This window comes from Dromaius novaehollandiae, chromosome 24, assembly GCF_036370855.1.
Source record: "Dromaius novaehollandiae isolate bDroNov1 chromosome 24, bDroNov1.hap1, whole genome shotgun sequence".
NCBI lineage: Eukaryota > Metazoa > Chordata > Aves > Casuariiformes > Dromaiidae > Dromaius > Dromaius novaehollandiae.
The window spans coordinates 9,519,966-9,529,985 of record NC_088121.1 but is presented as its reverse complement, the minus strand read 5'-3'; positions in this window follow the sequence as shown (position 1 = coordinate 9,529,985).

Below are 10,020 nucleotides of genomic sequence, written 5' to 3'. Positions count from 1 at the left end.
GCCGGGGCCTCGCTGCTTCGCGGCTCTCCCGGCACGTGGAGGAAAGGGAAGGCATCCTTTTCCCTTTGAATTCGTCGTGCTTGGTGGGAGCCGTGACGCCGTTCCCGCGGCCGATCCGAGTCGCCGCCGCGAGAACCGGCCCCCGATTCCCTTTGCAATTTGGCCGGGCACCGGCGGGCGGCTCGGCTCCCTTTTTTTCCTGCTTCGTTACGCTCTTCTCCAAGCCTCTCTTGTTTACCCACCCGATTAAGCCAGCTCCGCGCTGCACCTCGCCGCCCGAGCCCGGCCCGCCCTGCTCAAACACGCAAAGCGGCCGCTGCGCCCGCCAGCTGCCCGGCACCGGCTCCGAGGCGCCTCGCCGCCGGCTCCCGCGGCTTCTCCGCGCTTCCCGGCGCAGCGGGATGAGCCGGCCGGCGAGCGCGGAGCGGCGGGAGGACGGGCAGCCATCCGGACGGCTGCTGCTGCTGCTGCTGCTGCTGCTGCTGCTGCTGCTCTGGGCGTATCGTTTCTACGCGTCGCGGGCGCCCGCCGGGGAAGCCCGGCCGCGCGGCGAGATGGGACCCGGAGCGCAGGATGAGGCCCGGCGCGGAGCCGGCGCTGGAGAGGTGCCGCGGGGCTGCCGGCGGCGGGGAGGCGGCGGGGCGAGGCGAAGCCTGCGGGCGGGCGAGGAAGAGGAGGTTGGAGAGCGGGGTGGGCCATCAGGCGCCGGAGCGGACAAGCTGGAAGCAGGAGGCGAGCCGAATTCGCCCGGCCTCAGGGAGCCGGCATCCCAGCCGGCCGGTGATGGAGGTGCCCAAAGCACCGGGCAGGATTTGGCCGGGAGAGCCCCGAGCGCGGTGCCGGCCCGGGCGGGCAGGGAGAGGCTGCAGACGCTCAGCGTCACCTCGGACCTGGGGCTGACGCTCACGGCGAGCGGCGCGGGCTCGGCCGCCTGCTACTCCTTCTCCTCCGTCGCCAGGATCCAGGTGGAGGAGAAGTACATCGCCGAGAGGAGGGCCGGATCCGGCCGGGGGGCCCCCGCCGCCCTCAAGGGCAAAGTCTACGACTACTACATCCAGTCGACCTCGCGGTCGGTGTCCGAGAAGACGGCTCGGCCCTACGTCCGCCCGGGAATCGCCCCGCTCCGCGGCTCGGAGCGGCTCCACCAGGAGCTCTGAGACCCGGCCGAGCCCAAGCGCCGGCTCCGGATTCGGGAAACGCGACGGTTTCCCACCGGGACAACCACAAGGACAGCGTCCTCCACGCGGCGGAGAAGCCCACCCTCCACCCGCGGATGGAGGTCCCAACTGGAGCTCATGACCACCACCAGCTTCTTCCAAATGCCACCGGCTCCGGAGCCACCCCAGAGGTCCACCTGGACCTGGGGAGCTGCTACGAGGTCTTCTGCACGGCCAAGGCGCAGGAGCTGGGCCATCTCCAGGAGACCATCTACCAAGTCATGCAGGTCCCGCAGGACGCCTCCATCCGCGGCGTTAAATAAAGTCAACGGGAGCCTTCAATAAATTGAACCCCGGGCCGCCGTCGCGCATCATTTAAAGCCTTCGCAAAAGCGAGCGGGGCGGCCGGCCAACGCTTTACGTGGCTAATTACGGCCCGGAGAACGTCTCCGAGGAGCAGACCGGGAGCAAACCAGGCCCTGGAGCGCGCCGGGCTGCGTCCGAGGGGCGGCTGGAGGCCGATCAAAGCAGCGCAAAATCGGCCTTTTTAAGATCTTTTCTATTCGCGAAAGGCGGCTGACCTTAAACGCGCCGGGTGGGGAAAATAAAACCCCCAAAACTAAGAGCGAGCCTATCCAGGCGGGCTTTGCATCCAAAACTCGGCTCCGGGTTTTTTCACCTCGCCAAAAGCGGGAAGATGCCGGGCGGTGGGGAGGACGCGTTGCGTTCGCCCTGCGGGAAACGGTCGCGGGGAGAATTAAAATCGCAGGGTGGGAACGGGTTTGGGGTCGGTTGATGCCCTGCGGCGGCAGCCCCTCTTTGCAAAGAAATGCAGAGAAATGGAGGGAGGGGAGGGAGGGGAGGGAGGGAAGGGAAAGGGAACGGGAGAGAAAGAAAGGGAACGGGAGAGAAAGAAAGGGAATGGGAGAGAAAGGGAAAGAAAGAAAGAAAGGGAAAGAAAGAAAGAAAGGGAAAGAGAAAGGGAAAGAAAAAGGGAAGGAAAGGGAAAGGGAAAGAGAAAGGGGGAAAGAGAACGGGAAAGAAAGGGAAAGAAAGGGAATGGGAGAAAGGGAACGGGGGAGAAAGGGAACGGGGGAGAAAGGGAAAGAAAGAAAGGGAAAGAAAGAAAGGGAAAGAAAGAAAGGGAAAGGGAAAGAGAAAGGGGGAAAGGGAACGGGAAAGAAAAGGAAAGAAAGAAAGGGAACGGGGAGAAAGGGAATGGGGGAGAAAGGGAATGGGGGAGAAAGGGAAAGAAAGAAAGGGAAAGGGAAGGAAAGGGAAAGAGAAAGGGGGAAAGGGAACGGGAACAGGAAAGGGAAAGAAAGGGAAAGGGAAAGAGGGAAAGAAAGAAAGGGAAAGAAAAGGGAAAGAAAAGGGAAAGAAAAGGGAAAGAAAAGGGAAAGAAAAGGGAAAGAAAAGGGAAAGAAAAGGGAAAGAAAAGGGAAAGAAAAGGGAAAGAAAGAAAGGGAAAGAAATGGAAAAAGGAAAGGAAAGGAAAGATCTTTGCAAAAACGGTGTTTTTCTCGCAAAGCAGAGCCGTTTCGGCTCCCCACGGGCCCCGTCGCGATCGCAGACCACCCGCCGCACACGTAAAACTTCCAATCCCGTTTTTACCACGGGTCAAATTCGGCATGGAAACACAGTGGAAAAAAACAAACCCCCCCCCCCTTTTCCTCATTTTCAGTTTCTGACTAGCAAATAAATGCAAAATAGCAGAAGGCGGCGAAGCCGAGGCGAAGGGCTCCGAACCGTTCCCGCGAATTCGCACGCGCAAAGGTGCCGCGGTCTCGCCGCCGCGGCCCCGTCTGCCCCCAGGAGCTCGGAAAGAGGAAAACGCAGCTGCTTTTCCCCCTTTTCCTCAACAGATAAACAGGGAGCCGCAGCGGGAACAGCCGTTTGCACGGAGAAAAGCATCTGCGCCAAGCCAAGCATCCGAAATTTTTTATTTCTGCATGACAGGCCTGGTCGGAGAGCTTTTTAGCTGTGATTAAACCGCGGCCGTCGCAAGCGTTTTGCTTTCCGCTCGCTGCTTCCTTCCTCCCCTGCTCGTTTGGGGATGATATACGAGGGCTGAAACGGCGGGTCGGGACGGCTGCAAAAAGCAACGGTAGCAGAAAAAAGCATTTAATAAAAGCGAATCCTGTCCTTATGATGCACGGATTTCGTTCCCAATTTTCTGGGTATTTTGCCCGATCTGCAAATCACAGTTTGCTACGGCAGAGGAGCACATTAGCACCAGCCTGTCCGCCTCGATGTTTTTAGCAGCAATGACCGGCCCATTCGAGCTGCTCCATCACCATCGGGTGCTGCAAATACCTTAGGACCAGGAGCTCGTGGTCTGCTCAGCTTAAATACGGGGCTCGCGGGCTCCTCGCCAAAAGCCGGGGCTGCAGCTGAGCTCGGGCCCCTGCAAAGCTCCCCATTTTGGGATGTTGTTGGGGTGAAAACCCTGGAGCAGAACGAAAGCCGAGGGGGCTCCAGCAAATAAGGGGGTGCTGCAAGCCCCGACCGTGTTTCTTGGGGGGGGTGACATGGCCTCTGCGCCGTAAAGCAGACAGATGCCCCGAGGACAAGGGATGGAGAAGGAATGAACAACAGGTTTCTGGCTCCCGAGACCCCCCACCGCACTCCCTCAGCTCCGCCGCGGCCCTCGGGGCGATAACGAACCCTGAGCACGGTGTTAAGAGCAGAAGAGGCACTCGAGCTACAGACCCAACAGCGGGTGCCGAAGCAATCATCAGAAATAAGCAACGGACCTCGGAGATCATTTGCAGAAGACATCTCAATCCGTACCCGCGGCCTTTCCGCTCTCACCAGGGAACTACCGCTTTTAAAGGTAATTTAGCACTATCTCTGCAGGCGGCACCAGCCAAGACCTGGACGCCCAGCAGCTAACCAGCCACGCGGAGCCCCCCGAGAGATAACCACCAGTTCAGGGCACATCTTGTCCATCTGTGCACGTCCAGATCAAATTCATCTCCCGACTAGCATGTAGGTGCCGTCACCTCCCATTCCCGCATCCGACAGCTAAGGACGGCGAGACGGCTTAGCAACATAGACATTCGTCACCTCCAACACGTTTCCTTCGCTACGCGAGCCAAGATTCGAGTCCCAGCCCGTAGAGGTGACTCATCTATGGGCTGTCATTTAAGGGCATTTGAGTACGGGCACTTTAAGTCGACATCTCCATTTACATCCTTGGGAGACATGTAAAAGGACAAAGCCAAAAGCCGGGAAGAAATACAGCATTTTAAGGGTTGTAAGAGGGGTAGCCACCTGCCTGCTTATGCTGCAATAAAGCGTGGCCGTAGCGTGAATTTACGGCCAATAAAACACGCAGTGAACAGATCAGAGATGCTGTCAGTAGTTTATAAACGCATAAACTCACAACGTTCCCTCCCGTGCATCAGTGCTTCCCGTCAGTGGAAAATGAATGTGCCTGGAAGAGGAACTGTCTAAAAACTGCTCTCGCTGGTCCCAGAAAGGAGTCTCCCCTGGAGCTGGCCAGGACCCCAAAAACAGAGCAGGGATCCCTGATGTTGCCCTTGAAGTGCATCTTCCACCTGATGCTCCCAAAGCCTCTGTCAGAGCCGCATTTATTACCAGTTTGCTACGTATGATTGAAGCGTGGGATCTCCAGTAAGGCCAGGAGCAACCGGAAAAATAAGCAGGCAGCCCAAGAAAAAGCACGCAAAGAGATTTTAAAGATTGCAGAGACTAGCGAACGGCCCTGGGCAGTCATGAACTCTCCTTCCACCACCGCAGTCTGAGGGTCCCAGCGTCAGCCCCCAAGGACCTGCCCCCACATCTTTCTATTTTGGGGTCAGCAGCTGCGACGGAGCGCAGCATGAGCTGGAAGTCCACCTCGCCTGTGAAGGCCAAGCCGTTTCACACCCACTTTTTGGATGTTTGACCAAGCAGAGAAGTTAAGACATTCAACTGACCTGGCCCTGCCCACGCTGGAGGTGTTAAAAACGCAGTAGCCCTAAGCTAAGTGTCACAGGACCGCCCTGAATACGCTCAGACCTGCTGCTCAAGGGAAAGCGGAGGTGAAGCAACACCCTGTGGCCCAGGATCCCCCCCAAATCCACATCCCTCCCCCGAGCTTTGCCCATCTCTGGAGCGCGGCTCGGAGACCGGCTCCTTACGGGATGTTCTTGCCATCTAGCGGCTCTTCGGTTGAGTGCAAACGCTGGCGGGAGGGATTTTCCCCACGGCTTTCTTCTCTAAGCAGCATCAGGCCAGCTGAGATGTGGTAACTCCTTAACTCTAGGCGTAGAAATGGGATTTGAAAGCCGTTATTTCCTTCTGCTCCCTCAGCTCTCTGGGCCAAGGGCCATCTCCTGCTCTGGGCACGCACGGGCCCTCCTGCACGTCTGTGGTTGGGGTTGTCCCTACACCAGTAGCTGTTCGAGGAGTTGGGGTCTAAGAGGTGAAGAGCCATTTCATAGCTGACACCCATCTTGCTCTTTTGCCTGCTTTTTCCGCCTCATTTATTTGTGCCTTGAATCCTTCAAAAGTTTCAGTGGTCCCAGCAAAGGGCTCAGCTCTTGAGTGCCCACCTCCACCATCTACCCCGACTGTTTAGGGTATTGCCACCCCTCAGCCATCTGGCACGTTCCTGCTCCATCCAGGGGCTGACAATTTACCTCCCACACACACCCCCCATCTCTGAAAAGCGTTTGGTAAGTTGGAGCATGATGCCAGTTATGGGTGAGCACCATAGAAGAGGTCCCCAGGTAATCAAAGCCCAAGCAGACCCCATGACCAGAAGAAAACAGCCCAAGGGATGAGCATCTCGGCCTGTACGGTTCCCCTGGTTATAGAATTTCACCAGTCAGACCCCAAAGTTGACAACTCAATCTTCTTTCAAGTCTTGCAGTTTTTCCCCTAAGGTTTTTATTATAATTTTATCACATATCTCATGTTTCTGCCAGAAAAAACTGAAAGTACAAGAAGTAAGCCCTTGCATCTCAGAGCCGGCCAGAGAAGTGATTTGAGGGATTATATTTTTAAGCTGCTCAGCTATTTCTGAGGAAACGGAAGGCCAGGGTCTCACCTTAGCCCCCAAACCCTTGGGTTCAGTCCTACCAAGACCTTAGTTCCCTGTCTTACACCCTATGGTGGGGAAAGGATGGTCGCTCGGTCTCGTGCTGGTCACTGCTTTCCCTGGTGTGGAACCTTTTTCATAGGGACGCAAAGAAAGGGCCAGAGTGCAGCTGTAAAAATTAGCAATCCAGTGGATTTTAGCCAATTGATCATCTGCGCATTAGCTCCAACAGGGCCAGACTGACTCAGAGGGCCAAGATCAGACCCATCACATGAAGGACATGGAGGAAAAACTCGTAGCACAGGTGCAGGACACCAGCGCTGGATTCCCAGTTTGGACACAGCTGACGGATCTGAGCGCTGCACCCTTGTTCTGCAGGACCTCGAGACCCCGTGCATAAGACGTTCGGTAATTTTATCCCTCTCCCTTGCCAAGAGCTCTGTTCAGCCCAGAAATTATCAGAAAACAGATGCTTCAAGTCCCCCGGAGAAGAGAAGAAAGGGGAATAAAAGAGCAGCTATATACTTAATGGCATACTAATGAGCCTTTTTATAGCCCATCGCTTGCCCTAGTCTGCCGTCGCGTAGCTCGTATTGGAAATCAGTCTTGGACAAGGCTCAGCGCTTTTACAGCGGCATATTCTTCCCAGCAACTGGCCCCAAACCTTGTTTAGGAACAAGATAACGGCTGGGGCTTTGGAGGTGAGCGCCCGGGAAGACTCCTCCTTCTAGGTGTACGGCACCTCGTTGCTACCTGCTCTACACGTACTCATTTCTAAGAAGCCCCAGAGAAGAGTCAGCCCCTCATACTCTTCTTCCAAAGCTGTCATGTAAGGGAGAACAGGCACGACTGCTGCAGGTGCTTTCTCTAGGGGGAGAACAGGCACTAGAATAAAATTAAATAAAGGGAATGGGAAGCTTACAGAAAAAGGCAGCTTAGCAGATTGATGAGGCAGAGCCAGATAGATGAGAAGCAAAGGGTAGTTCTGTGCAAGAGAGGAGAGATGGTATCACCTGGGACAGCACAAGAGGAAGACATACTGCATACTTGGGAGGACAGGAGGGGAAAAGACCTCCAGCCACTCTTATCTAGACATTTGTAAAGGCCATCCTCTCCCCACATCCTTTTCTCATCATCAGGGCTAGGAGTTGTACAAGGATAAAGTTACTGGCCATCCTGTAAGCAGGGGTCACACCAGCTCTTCAGCCCTGTTCTGATGGGAATCGCCAGCAGAAAGCACCTCTGGAAAACCTCTGGTGGAGCAGGAGGTGGGGGCGGCTGATTTGGGTAGCGTTTCATGACATTTCTGTGCTCATAGGCCCCAGCGCAGGGGATGTCCCTGGGCAAGAGAAGGGGAAGACCCCCCTCTCCAGGGCAGGACGGAGGTAAGGCCCCAGAGAGGCTGCTGGCACAGGATCTGCCCTTTGCTGAGGCCACGTAGACACGTTGATGCCACCTGGGCTACACTGAAGAAGAGAGCATCTCCCTCTGCACCTGTGAGGAAGGAGAAACAGGGGCTGCAGCCCAAGGAAAGCCAGGAAGAATTAAGGACGCCTATATAAGCCGCTTTTACACTCAGGTAAGGGTCGGTATAAGGGACTTCATTTCCCACGTTGGGCAGTAAAGAAGCCCTGAAGGAAGAAACAGCTCTGTTGAACACAGTGATGGAACAGTTTGATCTGGCTCGGGAACAGATTTGGCTATTAAAAGCCTTTTTCTTGTGACAACACCAAACATTTAAATGCCTCGTGTGCAGCTATTTGCATTTGACTTCTCCTTAGTTTGGAGCTAGAAGAAAACTCCCAGCTGGAAGTTCTCGGAAACAGCAGTTCCTCCTAGCCAGCTCTGGGTAATATAATGTACCACTTCTCTTCCCCTCTTATCAGTTTTCCCCAATATGAAGACAAATTTCTTTTGACAGTCCTCTGAGTAATATTAAAGATAAAGGATTTGTCACAGAGGGAAGAAATCACTTGAAACAGCCAAATAGCGTAGCTCCTGCCTCTGGCGCTGACCTGCAACACAACAGCTTGAGCAGGACAGCATGGACCACCCGTTCCTGAGGGCACGTCTACCTGGGTGGTTGGAGATAACCCTCTGAGCTGGCCGGACACAAGCTGAACCAGGGCATTTGCCTGGCACCGTGCCCCAGATGATAAGCCCTGCTGAGAACTGATGAGCTCACGTGGCCTGGGACCTAACCGAGGCAAGCTGTGTTCAGCTGGGCATCTCCCAGACAGCAACCTCACAGCACAGCTTTCCCCCACCTCAGTCCACCTGCCCAGAGGCATTTTTGAGTGTCTCAAGCACACAGATTAAAAAAATTATATATATATTTATATAACCAGCTCTGCTTTTGGGCTTGCAGAAGGAAAACTCTTGCTCTGCTAAGCCAGACTGTTTCCATCTGCCTGTGCTTTGTAGGTCTCAGAAGCAGATGAGGGAGTAGGCGGAGGTGGAAACCCGTATCTTCTTCCACTGGCAACTCCACACCTAACAGGGGGCTTTCTGGTGCCAGTCGTGAAGCAAGTCCTGGCTCTGAACAGTAAGACACACCAGCCTGAAGCTTGACTGAGCCAGCGAGGGATGGGAAGCTCCCTAGGAATCCAAGTCAACATGCTCAAAAGCAAAGAAATCCACATCCCGTCCCTTTCATCAAAGGAGCCCTTTGGTTATTCAAAGGTACATGGTCAGGCAGCTGCTGTGCTGTTCCTTTCCTGAGCTTTATGCACAGGGTTTATCTAGCCCCTCACCTCACCTTGTTAAGAAGTCTTCTCTCATCTCCCACCTACCCTTTGGACACCAAGCTCCAGGCTTTCAGATGGGAAACTCCAGTGCCAGCTCTGGACACCTAGACTGCTCAAACCCCTCCACAGCAGATCATAAGCCAACGTTTGTCTTCACTACCCACCCCAAAGCTTTTAAAAGGCAACAAACTTCTTTTCATGAGGGTTTGGGAGACCTGACTTGGCTCCAGAAGGTCTCGGAGCCAGCAAACTCCTTCACTGCAGCATCAACTGCAATCCCCCCATCAGTGATGGGACACATTTGGGGAATCAAACTGACAACTGAGAATCATTTTCCTCCATGATGTATTGCAGGAGAAGAGGGAGGCCCCTGTTTTTCTCTCTAACACCTATTTATAGCCCTCTAAAACTGGCATCTGCAAGATAGCTCCAAGAACTTCCCCTCCTCTCCCTCCCCCGGAGAGGACGCGTGCCTCCTGATGTGTCTTTAATGCAAGATTGTTTGAAGAGATGAAAAAGCACATTACAAGCTGGGAAAGCGATTCCAGCAGTATTACATTTAACTAAGGTTACAGAGCCGAAGGTTACAGAATTTTATGCACATGAAAACCAGTAGTTGCGTTTCTCCCACCATTCCTGTTTGCAATGAAAAACACACTTGCAACACATCTGATCCAGGTAGCTCTTCACCTCTGAGGCGAGTCTGTATCCACCACCACTCAGCTTAAAGGTGACCACATTTTAAGCAACTGAGGGGCCTTTTAGTGCCTCTTGGTGAACGTAGGATGTCTGACCAAGGTCTTCCTCTAAGCACACAGGTACCCAGGACACGCACAGGAGACAGTGGCAGAGCACTGATTTAAGTCAAATTTTAAGATCTGCACAGATTGCTATTTTTTCCCCTCTTTTTCCTCCCCAAAGCAATGCAACTCTGCTCATAATCAAGGAAAGACTCCCAGATAGGAATGAATATGCCCCACACACTGAGCACCACCAAGAAGCATGGCCCAAGTTGGGCAGAGCCTTCCCACCCATAAACACAGCCGGCAGCTTCTTCCCTTGATGT